Source organism: Camelina sativa, chromosome 9, assembly GCF_030686135.1.
Source record: "Camelina sativa cultivar CO46 ecotype springtype chromosome 9, ASM3068613v1".
Lineage (NCBI taxonomy): Eukaryota > Viridiplantae > Streptophyta > Magnoliopsida > Brassicales > Brassicaceae > Camelina > Camelina sativa.
This window is the reverse complement of record NC_141888.1, coordinates 26,495,457-26,509,222: the sequence shown is the minus strand read 5'-3', so window position 1 is coordinate 26,509,222 and position 13,766 is coordinate 26,495,457. Positions and strand designations below refer to the sequence as shown.

Sequence of the window (13,766 nt, the reverse complement as noted above, 5' to 3'; positions counted from 1 at the left end):
CGCTGGTGGAGCAGTCTCTGAGATGATTGTGTTAGCGGTGGATGGATCCATTTCGCTGGAGTTCAAAGCAGTCGATTTTTGAGAATAGAAAGACCTAACTCCCCACAGGCGGCGCCAAGTTGTTGGGGCTAGAAACAACAATTAGAAGAATAAGTTTGTAAAATGAGATCTGGGCAGACTTTCGGTACAAATCGACTTAGAACTATGAAAAACAACGAACTGGACTTTTGTATTCACTTTTTCTATTGATTCGCTCTGAGCTTGATTACATGTCTTGTGTCCTTCACATTCATCTGCTATTTAAACTAAAATTCCTCGAAACCCTTCCTGAACGTCTCGCTGCAATCTCGGCTCCCCAATCCCGATTTCTTCTCCAGGTTGACTTCATCCTCCTGCTCGGGTTTTCCTCCATGGGCCCTTACTGGGCCTCTTTTCCTGGCCTGCGCGTACGCCATAATGGGCTTATTTGGTGGGCCTTATGATCGTCGAAACCCAACACCAACAAATTTGATACCATTACCCTTATCCTAGGGAGATTTGCATCGAAGGGATATTATATTACAAAGCTACTGATTGTGAGTCTAGAAAAGATACGATAGTTTGCTTTAATGTTAAGCAGGAGACGTTCAGCTTTATTAAGAACAAAGCGTTTTAGTTTCCGACAACTTTAATAAACTACAACGGAAAATTAGGAGGAATTTGTTGTAAATTAAATTTATTTATGGATGAAACAGTCCTCCGTTGATTCTTTCCACATCTCCGCTCTTGTAGGAAGCCACTTTTGTATCGGAATGGTCGCTTGGGGATATTTTGTTTCGGTATTATGTCATATTTTTAAGTTAATTTCATTTTCATTTTTTGCCATATTTGAAAAATTTGTTAGTATATCCTGAATTCTTGTTCAAAAAAAAAACTAGATTAATAATCTGTTTAAAACAGATGTTTAAATTTAAATTGGTGCTTAAAAAAGACACTTAATTTAAGTAAAAAGAAATATGCTGTAAAAAAGAAAATAAAAATAAAATATGGATGGATGTATAAACTTTTTTTTTATAATGTTTATAACAAATAATAATTGCAATTAAATTTCACATATTTTTCTTAATAATTGCACATATTTTTCTTATTAATTTCATATATTTTCCTATTAAAATTAGTAGTTTAATAGATAACTTTCCAAATAGATTTAGTCATATAATTAATTACTTTTGGTTTTATATACTTTTAAAAATATTAATTGCATAAGATTTTATGTGATGAGTTGGATTCAAAATTTATCAAAATTTTAATATTTCTGCAAATCCACTTATATATACACACACAAATACATATATTATATTTATAAAAATTTAAATATATTTCAAGGAGCTATAACAACAGTATGATTTGGTGGTAATATATTAATGAAAACTGTTACCTAATTATAGTTAATAATTTATATTTTTATGTGCCAAATTTGATCATATATGAGTTGGATTCAAAGATTTATTAATTTGATTATTTTGCAAGATGCTCATATATATATATATATATAAAGATTTCATTTCTTAAAATATATATATATATATATATATATATATATAAAGGTGACAACCAACAGTATGATTGGGTGGTAATATATATTAAAACAAATTTATCACCTAATTATAGCTAATAATCTATGTACTAGATTAGGACCCATGCTTGAGCACAGGTTGAAATTTCTTTTATTTGTATTATAATTTTAGAATAAAATATAATTTTGGTGATTGTTTTTAAAAATTTTTTTAGATAAAATATTATGCTAAATATGATGACTTGAAAAGGCCTATTTTGTAAATTGTTTTATATTGTTAATTTTGTAATTTTATGTATGAAAAATGATTATGTTTGTTGTTTGTTTTTATTTTAATTTTTGAACATGTTTGGTGAAAGTGTTTTAATATGACCCGGTAAGATTTTATTTTTAACTGCACAATAAGATCTTGAAAATCATGATTAAGTATGATAAATTGCCAAGATTTTTTTTTACGCCTAACATTATATTTCTATGCCTACCAGTATATATATATATATATTATATATACTCATATATATATATAAAGATTTCATTTCTTAAAAAAAAATATATATATATATATATATAAAGGTGTCAACCAACAGTATGATTGGGTGGTAATATATATTAAAACAAATTTATCACCTAATTATAGCTAATAATCTATGTATACCTAGTAATAAGGTTACTGCAAAAGGAAATAAAAGAAAATAAGATAAGGTTACAAAAGAGATAGGATAAAAATAGTGTTAGGTAGAAGTAAAACACAGAATCAAAAGGTGGCAGTCGTGTCAGTCTAGTGGACCTGTAAGGGTTTCATTTAGTTTGTAAAATCTTGGACGACCATATATAAACTATAGGTTGTTGTTGTGTTAATTTGTCTATCGGTACTCAATACTTAAAAAGGTTTTCATTTCATTGTTTTTTCATCCAATGTCCGCCAAGAGAAAACGAAAGGAGCACGTCTCCAAAGATGAGGCTCACCTAACCAAATCTTCATCGGACGGGTTAGGAGAAAACTCTGGGACGCTGCCAACTGATGTCCTGGTCGAAATACTCTCCAGACTGCCAGCTGCCAAATCCGTCGTGAGGTCTCGTTGCATGTCAAAGAACTAGAATTCTCTTCTCCGCACCCCATATGTCACCAACAAGTTCCTGACGAGGTCTTCTGCTCGGCCACGTCTCCTTTTCACTTTTCAAGCTGAGGGTAAGTGGTCTTTCTTCTCTTCACCTGAGTACGTGATTTCAGACAACAATTCAAATCTTGTAGTTGTCGAGAGTCATATGGGTGTCCCTAAAGATTACACCTTTCGAGTTTGTGTCCCTGTTTGTGGATTGCTGTGTACAAAAGATGAATGGGTTGTAAGTGGTAGGAGGGATGCAAGGATGATGATATGTAACCCTCGCACAGGACAGTTCAAATCCTTACCCAAAGTGAGATCGAGGAGGGGTCAGGTTATAACCTATCTTGGGTATGATCCAATCGGAATGCAATATAAGGTTTTGTGCATGACAGTTTGTGAACGGCCATATTCGTCTAAAGCGGAAGAGTATCAAGTTCTCACACTAGGAATGGGCAAACTGAAATGGAGAATGATTGAATGTTCTGTAGAACATTACCCTTACCATTATCCTAGGGAAATTTGCATCGAAGGGATATTATATTACATAGCTACTGATCGTGAGTCTAAAAGAGATATGATAGTTTGCTTTAATGTTAAGAAGGAGACGTTCAGCTTTATTAAGAACAAAGAGTTTGGGTATCCGACAACTTTAATAAACTACAAGGGAAAATTAGGAGGAATTTGTTGTCAATCACATTTATTTATGGATGGAGGAGTTCAAAGCTTTGAGTTCTGGTCTATAGATGACACTGAAGAACATACATGGTCAAGGCATATTCACATATTGCCGCCTATGTGGAAGGAGCTAGTTGCAGAGACTAAAGTTTACATTGTTGGGATGGTTAATGGAACAAGTGAAGTTGTGTTTTCTCCACTTGTCTTGTCCAATCCGTTCTACATTTTTCACTTGGATATGGAGAGGAACTCTATTAAAAGAGTTGGAATTCAAGGGCTTGGACCTCATAAAGGTCAACACATTTACACCTTCTTAAACCATGTCGAAAATGTGAATCTTATTATGTAATGTTAATTTAAATTTCGTAAGATCAGTGCTTTCATTTTCCTTCTAATTTATTTCATAAGTACTATATCATGGACTCTTAGACAGTCTATGCTTGTTGTTTCCCATTGATCAGTTATTATGACTATATTATAATTACTTTGATGTACCTTCATCTTTGTTTGGTTACTCCGTCACTGTGTCCATCAGTCCATGCTTGCTCTTGTTTACATTAAACAACACTAGCTAGCTCGGAGCATTATCTGTTGTTTTGACTTTAAACACTATCTATCGGGAATCAAACCCTGCTACTTTACATTTTCCTCCACACACCGAAGCCTCCTTTTTAAAATGGACATATATTATGCTCCACATGTCTCGGTTAACAGTATTCAAACCTTTTTTTATCATGAGATCTTCGTGATATCTACTATATATGTTGAACAAAGAATTTAATCCAATGTGCGGTTGAACTTGAACCATTTTAAGAACTTGGTATACCTGCGAGCATGTAACAAAGATGATTCTCACGATCCTCAAGCCCATCGCATTATACACAGTGACAGTGAAGAAGAAGGATTAAACTCCTTAACCAAATAGTGATCCGGAAGATAGCCTCAAGCCACAGTGTACCACTTATGGAAGCAGTGAAACAATGTTCTTCACAACCACCTAGTACTGTCTCTGTCTCACCAAGCCACTTTCAAGCTGATTGACAAAGAGACCCGAAATGTAATCTTTGCGCGTAAACAAAGGAAGCATATTTTGGCAACTTAATGCAACTTTGGTATTGTAATAGTGAGGGTCTGGGTTGGTGGTATTGTAATAGTGAGGAAACAACGCTTCTCTAGGGTTCTAACATTAGGTACGGGTAAACTGTCATGGAGAAAGATTACATGTTCCCGACCTTATGATCCTTGGTGGGATGTTGGGATTTGCATAAGTGGGGTTTTGTATTATATAGCTCACGAGAGAAATAGGCATCGAAATTGCCTGATAGTTTGCTTTGTCTTGAGCTCTGAGAAGTTCGAGTTTATTACTCCACCACCTATAGAGCAGCTATGGTGTACGAATCGTCGAATCTGATTAATTACAAGGGTAAATTAATTAGGTGTGCTTGTTGCGTTCCTATTTAAGCGAAAAACTGAAAGTATTAAGCTGTGGGTTTTAGATGATGCCGAAGAAGGGAGATGGTCGGAGCATATCTACATACTCCCTCCTATTTGGAAGAATTTAGTTGCAGCAGAGGCCATGTTTCGCTTTATTGGGATGACTCGTAATGGTGAAATTGTCTTGTCTTCATTTATTCCATCAGATTCATTTATTCCACGTTTTGATCCATCGGAATACATTCATAAAAGCTAGAATCCAAGGGTTTGGATCTCGTACGGGTACAGGGATTTCCACCTTTATAGACTATATAGAGAATCTGAAGGGTCGACTCTGGTACACTACCTCAACTATATCGGTTCTTCGATATACACCCTAGACTTTTTACCTCTTTCCTAAAGATCATAAACAATTTTTTACTCTATTAAACATCACAAACTATACATTCTCTTATAATTGCAACATAGCGATTTTAAATTGTGATTGTATTTACTAAACCGATAGTGGCGTTTAAACGACCACGCTTTTTAAGTAAACCAAAAAAGTCAAACCACCCACTCATCTTCTCTAAATAAAATTAAAATTCTCATTTCTTAGGATTTCTCTTTTCCTCATTGTTCTCAATTTCAATACGACAAGAACTCGTTTCTCTCCTCTCAATTCTCTTGTAAGGTCTTCGAATATAAATATTATAACTCGTTTATCATAAGTAAGCACCAACAAAGTGGTTTATGAGTGAAGTTTAAGTCTATGAACGTGCTCTTTTAGTTTAGTTTTGTAAACATGAATGGTACTTTTTGGAGTTTTTGTGATCTTGGTGATAGTTTTGTTTCTTTAAACAATGAGAAACCATCAGCTTTAACAGTAGATATCTTTGATCTCTGCAAAGAAACTACTTAAGAACACTTGTCGGCATTTTCAAGAAATTTTAATTAAACATTCTACTTTATTGATACAATTAAAACCTTAAGATTTGAGATTTTCGCTATGAAGAAGAAGAATGGATTTGATTAATCATATGGATTCGATTTTTTGGTTCAATTAACATAATCATGGTATTTTAGACGCAATTACTGCTTTACTAAATCTAATCGCAATTTAGAGTCACTATTTTGTAATTAGAAGAGTAAGTGTAGTTCATGATGTTTGATAAAGAAAAACATTGTTTATGATGTTTAGAAAAGAGGCAAAAAGTCTAGGGTGCACATCGAAGAAGTCGTATATCAGGTAGTATACTAGAGTCGACCCAAATCTGAACCATATGTAACTGTTTAAAGGACTTCATAAGACTTCACAAATACCGTCCTTATCTCTTCATGTATTTTATATATCGATTATATATTTGTTCAGTTGTATGTTGTTTTTTTTTGTTTTTTTTTTATTTATTGTCAACATTATTGTTGGGTATTGGATGAATATTTTATTTTCTTTTCATAATTTAGTTATTCAACAAGATTTAATACTATTTTGACACAGATGCATTAAAATCTTATACATATTATAATTATTGAAATACATACTTTTATTATTTAATAAATTTACTTATACTTAAAAAGTTTTTAGATATGACAGTACGTATTTTTTTTTTCATCTTTATTAACTTGGTTTAGAGATGATATGACAAGATTTATCATCTATACTATGTACACATATTTAATTTATTAATAGTTACAGACACTTACTCCTACAAATCTTAAAATCCTATTAGACATCATTTCAATTTCTAGCCTGTATATACAACTCGTGGAAGAGTACGTACTATAGCCTAAACCGGTACCGTGTTTCTCAATGGGGTTAACCTTCTCACAATCTTCATTCCCGGAGATACCAAATGATCTCGTCTTTGAGATTCTCTCGAGAGTGCCTGCGAAATGCATAGCAAGATTCCGTTGCCTATCGAAGCAATGGGCTTCAATCCTCAGCCTTCCATATTTCACCGAGCTTTACCTCACCAACTCCTTTGCTCGTCCACGTCTTCTGTTTACCTTACATGTTGACGGTAGGTGGCTCTTTTTCACATCACCTCAGCCATTAAATCTAGACAATAACTCTTCTCCGACTAATTTAGCTGCAGATCACATGTGCTTCCCATGTTCCTTTGAGTTTTTTGAGGTTTGTCCTCCTGTATGTGGCTTGCTATGTAACAGAGATACAAATCTGATGATATGTAACCCTAGCACAGGAAAGTACATAAACTTACCGTGTAGGACAAGCAATGAGAGCACTGATTTGAAGAAAACCTATTTTGGGCATGATCCGATTAAAAGACAGCATAAAGTGTTGTGTGTATCAGTAGAAACTCGAAAGCATCAAGTTCTGACATTAGAAAATGGAGGAAGATTATTATGGAGAATGGTTGAGTGTTCCATTCCTCATGATCCTCAATGGTTGAGTGTTCTATTACAATATGAAGAGGAACACTATTGTAAGAGTTAAAATCCAAGGGATTGAAGCTTTTAAAGGTCGGAAGATATATACATTTCTAGACCATGTAGAAGATGTGAGGCTTATGGAAGCGATTATGGCTTCATAAAACTTTATATAGCAGCTAGTTTTCTTTGTAAGTTGGGGATCTTATGTATTATACAGCCTCTATTTATCCCAAAAAAAAATTATTGTACAGACTCGATCTCTATAATTCTTGAAGGGTTTATATGATCATAGTTGACTATAAACAATTGACGTTATTATGTTTATGATAAATAACTAGTAAGTTATAATATGATGCGAAAAATCTGATTGGATCAAATTAATTTCTTATGATATCTGTTTACATTATACCTAAGCTCTTGACGTTGTAACCTCTTATTTAGCTATATCAACATAAGCAATGGGTGAATAATGTGCACTTCATCCTAACTCGATTATTATGTTCACGAGTTGTTGATTCTAGACAATGCCGAGCAATAGAAATAGTCTTCGAGGAAAAGAACATCAAACATTGTCGGGATGACCAGTAGAGGTGAAATTGTACAGCCTCATGCTGATGGTAAAACATTGGAATCCAAGCCATTGAACATGTTATGGGTTGTTGGGGCTAGAAACAACAATTAGAAGAATAAGTTTGTAAAATGAGATCTGGGCAGACTTTCGGTACAAATCGACTTAGAACTATGAAAAACAACGAACTGGACTTTTGTATTCACTTTTTCTATTGATTCGCTCTGAGCTTGATTACATGTGTTGTGTCCTTCACATTCATCTGCTATTTAAACTAAAATTCCTCGAAACCCTTCCTGAACGTCTCGCTGCAATCTCGGCTCCCCAATCCCGATTTCTTCTCCAGGTTGACTTCATCCTCCTGCTCGGGTTTTCCTCCATGGGCCCTTACTGGGCCTCTTTTCCTGGCCTGCGCGTACGCCCTAATGGGCTTATTTGGTGGGCCTTATGATCGTCGAAATCCAACACCAACAATTGCCCCCCAGCCTTTTAACCTATTTTTGGGAGGGTTGAAAGGCGAATATCCAGAGAATCTTTCATGTCGTTTCGGTTTCGCGATCTTCCTCGGGGAAGGGGCAAAACATGCGGAGGCGACTCGTCGAGCTGTTCGTGAGGCCAAGGAGCGGATGTCCCAAGACTACCGGGCGGTGCTGGATTCAGTGAAGAGCAAGTGGGAGAGGAAGAAAGAGCAGACCGCGGTCGAGAGCGATCTCGCAGAGATCGAGTCCAACCTTCTTTTGATCAAGCAGATCGACGAGGGGAGGACATCAATTGCGGAGGAGGTGCAAGTTCTCGAGACGCAGCGGGCGGTCCTTGCGGTTAGGTCCAACTCCTTGGCGGTTTTGGACTTTTCGGTGAGCAAATTGGACCTTCCTCAGATCTCGGAAGACTCGGTCGCGCCCATGGAGGTTGACGCCGGAACCGGGGTCCCGCGCGGTCTGGACGAGCATGGGAGCAACGCGAGTGCCGCGAAGGATCCGGAGGCTGGGACCGGGGAAGAAGACGTTTGAGTTATGGCGTCTTTATTTTATTTATCGTTTTGAACTTGCGTTATTTGCCCGAAAGGGCTTTTAAATCTTTTGTTATGACTTGCCCGGGGGGGCTCAATTAATACTTTCATAAACCTTTTGTAAAATGTATTAGCTAGGTGCTTGAGATTTTTCAGATCAAATGATAATTAAGTTCGATAACCATGTTCACACGAGCACAAATATGTTAACCCAAGACTTTATTTCTTTTCGTTTTTTGGAATCAACTGCCTGGGGAGGCATTTAAACCCTTGTTCTTTTCATATTGTCTTTGTTAACTGTTTCGGGTCGAAACGCGTGAGTTCTAATATGTACTCGGGGTATACGGAACTCTCCTAGGCCGGCTTACGGACAGCGGGAAATGTTCCCCGGGCACTTAATTTGTGAACTCCGTAGAATTCACTAAAAATTTGCTATTTGGGGATGAAGTCCTTTGAGGTTTTCCAAATTGGGTAGTGAAATCTTATTTGCTTTCACGTGAGGTCGTGGGGTGCGGACCGTTAGCTAGAGCTGTGTTGACCTTGTTGTTTTTTTTTGTTTTTGATGAAGTGTTCGAAAAAGCTTGAAACGGTTGCAAGACAGTGCGAAATTCGCATGTGCTGTTTGGTGTCGTAGGTACGTTTATTTGTAGGCAATTTCGTCGCGCCGTTAGAAAGAGTTATTGTTTGTTGATTTGGTATATTTGGTAACGGTGCACCAGGTCATGGTAAAATTCGCGTTTTATTTGGAAAGATTTTGCGGAGCGGATCGAGTTGGGAAGGTGGCTGCGCTCAGGATATTGAGCTGCCTACGTACCCCGTAAGGGGATCAAGCCAGGTCGTAGTTCGATTATTATGGATACCTCTTAGAAGTATTTTTTGAGGTTCATGACGTTCCAAGGCCGGAGCTCGGCTTTACCGTTGCTCTCGTCTACGAGGCGATATACGCCATTGCGAACGATCTCGGTGATACGGAAAGGTCCTTCCCATTTTGCCGGCGTTCTTTTCTTTTCTGTGATCGAACATTCGACGGAGTACTCGGTCCCCGACGGCGAAACGCCGAGGTCGGATCTTCGAGTTATAGAAGCGAGCGATGGCATTCTGGTAATTTTGAACTCGCACGTAGGCTTGTTCTCTCTTCTCGTCGATGACGTCGAGGTGATCGCGCAGCGCTTCGCTATTTTCCTCCTCATTCTCGGGGGAAACAGCTCGGCGAATACTGCCTATGGTAACTTCTGCCGGTATTACGGCCTCAATTCCGTAGGCTAAGGAGAACGCGGTCTCGCCCGTGCTGCCACGCGGCGTAGTTCGGGTGGCCCACAATACTCCGGGGAGCTGAGCGTCCCAGCCTGACTTCGCCGAGGTGTACTACTAAAACCATTTACGGTGCTTTTGATGACTTATGGATCTCGGCCAGAGCGGCCCGCTCCTCTTCTGCTCGGGCGAAATTAATCGACCTATGGAGTGCGTCGTCGAGCGACGGGGGTTGTCGAACGGTGAGCTCTTCGCGGAATTTCGAGGTGTACCATAAGCCATGCCGAAGGGCTGCCAGGGCAACCTCGTCGTTTAGGTTGGTTATCCTGGCTTTGGTTGACTTGAAGCGATTGATGTAATCGCGGAGCGGTTCGTCTTTTTCTTGGATGAGAAGCCAAAGGTCTGATTCGGTCACCTTAGCTTGGAAAAAGACTGAATACTGCTTCAAAAATGCCGAGGCGAGCTGATCGAAGCTGTCAATGGAGTTAGATTCCAAAGAGGCGAACCATTCCAACGCCGGTCCCACCAGGTTCTCGGCGAAGTAACGGCAGTAGCCGGCTTCACACTCGTCGTCGGTGAGATAAGCTTTTGTTATGGCTAATCTGAAAGCTCAGAGGTGCGCTCCCGGGTCCGTTATGCCCGCGTATTCGGGAAGGCGGAGCTTGCCCACGTCACGAAGGCGAACCTTCGCGATTCGGTCTGTGAACGGGGTACGCCTTGTTTCGGCGATCACGCGATCGATGTCTGGGGCTGCGCTTGTTGCCAGGTGCACCTTAGAGCGGATTTGGGCCATCTCGGCGCTTGCCTTATTCATATACTCGGTTAGGAACTGCGCGCTGAATGCGCTGCTACTCGGAGGTCCGGGAAGACCGAGATCCTCGGTCGTTATTCCTCGTGACGCCCCATTTCTGAGTTCTCCTGTCGGGACTGGATCCAGTCTCACCGAGGAGCCCTCCAGAGCCCCCGAGGTGCGGAGGACCTGCCCTGCTGACCCGACGTCCCCGGATGGGGGATGCTCGTCACGTCGCGAGCTCGCATTATCATTTAAGACCGACGAGCTCGGAGCTCCGTTGCTCTCTGACGGCGCGAAAACGGGTAACGTTCTGATCCCGGGCGGGGTAACATGGACCGCCTCAATGTCGAGACGAGTCCGAGGAAGCGCTCTTTCCGTGGGACTGGTTAAAGCTGTTCCCGAAGAGTACGCGGAATCCCGATAGGGTCCGAGATTTGCACGAGAAACGAGCTCTTGTTCATGCCGCTCGATTCTGTTCATGAGGGCCCGATTTGTCGCATCTTGACTTTGGGTCTTATCAATCAGAACGGCGAGCATTCCGCGAATCTCGGACAGATCGTTGCTGACGGGGGTCCCGGAGGAGACCACCGGCGCATGGTGCTGTCCGGGTCGGTTCGTTCCGTTATTCTCTGAACGAGTCCATACTCGGGACTGATTCCTGTTTCCTGTCAAGATCGCGGGGGCCGTGGGAACAACCCCGACGGTAACCCCTGGGTTTGTACTACCGAGATTCTGAGTTTGGGCGGGTCTGTGATGAGTGAGACCCGAACCTCCCAAAATACTTTGGTTCGGTGCTTGACTGTCGTCAAGTGATGAGCTTGTCCCGGGTCTGACTAGATCTGTAACCTCGTTATCGGACTCGGCTGACGCGGGTGCACCCTGGGAAGGTGCATTGATGGAGGTGGATCCGTGGACTGCCGCTGGTGGAGCAGTCTCTGAGATGATTGTGTTAGCGGTGGATGGATCCATTTCGCTGGAGTTCAAAGCAGTCGATTTTTGAGAATAGAAAGACCTAAGTCCCCACAGGCGGCGCCAAATTGTTGGGGCTAGAAACAACAATTAGAAGAATAAGTTTGTAAAATGAGATCTGGGCAGACTTTCGGTACAAATCGACTTAGAACTATGAAAAACAACGAACTGGACTTTTGTATTCACTTTTTCTATTGATTCGCTCTGAGCTTGATTACATGTGTTGTGTCCTTCACATTCATCTGCTATTTAAACTAAAATTCCTCGAAACCCTTCCTGAACGTCTTGCTGCAATCTCGGCTCCCCAATCCCGATTTCTTCTCCAGGTTGACTTCATCCTCCTGCTCGGTTTTTCCTCCATGGGCCCTTACTGGGCCTCTTTACCTGGCCTGCGCATACGCCCTAATGGGCTTATTTGGTGGGCCTTATGATCGTCGAAACCCAACACCAACATGGGTCAACAGATTTGCACCTCTATAGACCATGCCACATATCTAATCAACAGATTTACACCTCTATAGACCATGCCACAAATTTAAGCTTACGGAAAAATGCTGAGGAATTCAAAGACTTTTAACATTGCTAACTGGATGCCATTTATCAAATAAATCAGTCAAATATTTCATAAATATCATAAGAAATCTAATCTGGGGTCGCTAGGACACTAAAATGGTATAGGACACGAACAAGTCTAATCATACAAAAGTTCAAGAGGTATGGTGATTTTCACGGAATCATCCATAACATAAAAGCGAGAAAGAGAATAGTGCAAGGAAGATTTGAAAGCAAAGAAACGCTAAATTTCATCTCTACAAGTTTTGTTATTCTGTTTCATCTAAAGTTCAGATTATGATTTGATGCGTTCTGTTGGTGTGTTTGTAGATCCTTCGTGGGACGCTAGCTAGCTACAAATGGCCACCGGTGAGCTCGCATGCACTTACGCTTCTCTCATCCTCCACGACGATGGAATCGATGTCACTGTGAGTCCTTTTTATCTTCCGCTCCGAGCCTTGTTTTTTTTTATGTGATTGTAATTTTGTCATTTTGTGTATGTAGCAACCTGTCCATTTCTTAATTCCATGTTCGCCATGTCTAGTACAATCTATGCGTGTCTGGCGTGTTGATGGTACTTGGTGCCTATTCGTTGTTTAGTTGCTAATCAGGCCTTTTGCTAGGCTCAATCTTGACATTGTTTTTGAACTTAACCTACTTGATCCTTAACTTGTAGCATTTTTTGGTTACTTGTTAACTAGGCTGATAAGATCTCAACACTGGTGAAAACAGCCAATTTGAACATTGAATCATACTGGCCTAGTCTCTTTGCCAAGCTTTGCCAAAACAAAAACATCGATGATCTCTTTATGAATGCTAGCGTCGGTGGCTCTGCTGCTGTTCCCATGGCTATGTCTGCTTCTGCCTCTGCAGCTGGAGGAGCCATTCAAGCTGCCCCAGAAACTGAAGAGTAAAAGAAGGTATTGTATTCTTCTCTCCTCGAACCCTTTTACAGTTTTACTCTGCTCATAATTGTAATTACTGCTAATAATAAATATATATAATTTGTTGGTTTAATTTGTTATTCTTGTGATATTTCTATCTTTAGGAGGAGGTGAAGGAAGAGAGTGACGATGATTTTGTATCCGGCTTGTTTGACTAAGAAGCCTCTTTTGGGTTATAATGCTTTCTCAACGAAATCCGCCGCTTTATTTAAACGTTATTATTTTTAGTTGGATTTCGTATCTGTAAGGAGGATCACTGAAAACACAATTGGGCCTTGAGGAAATGATCAAGCCCACTGCAGTGTGTTTGTTAACCACAGTCACAAACGGTAACAAGGAAAAGAGAGTCATCCCATGTGCTCTTCAATGTACGAATGTAGAGACAAATACAGCTCACACTACAGTCCAGGGAATGAACCGATTGTCTCCCCTTCCCTTACCAATCCTATGCTACTGATAGTGACACTTGTCAGACATCTACTTATCTTGTAATCATTAGGTTAAGGATGTCTCCTCCTATATAAAGAATAGATGATG

General features: G+C 39.8%; 3 pseudogenes; all 3 read left to right on the top strand.

Annotated features, from left to right (window-relative positions):
- Positions 1–2,105: 2,105 nt before the first annotated feature.
- LOC147938807 (F-box protein At3g49450-like) lies at positions 2,106–3,702 on the top strand (annotated as a pseudogene).
- A 2,758-nt stretch (positions 3,703–6,460) lies between these two features.
- Positions 6,461–7,207, top strand: LOC147938806 (F-box protein At3g49450 pseudogene; annotated as a pseudogene).
- Positions 7,208–12,644: 5,437 nt separating this feature from the next.
- Positions 12,645–13,387, top strand: LOC147938805 (uncharacterized; annotated as a pseudogene).
- The last annotated feature ends 379 nt before the right edge of the window (positions 13,388–13,766 follow it).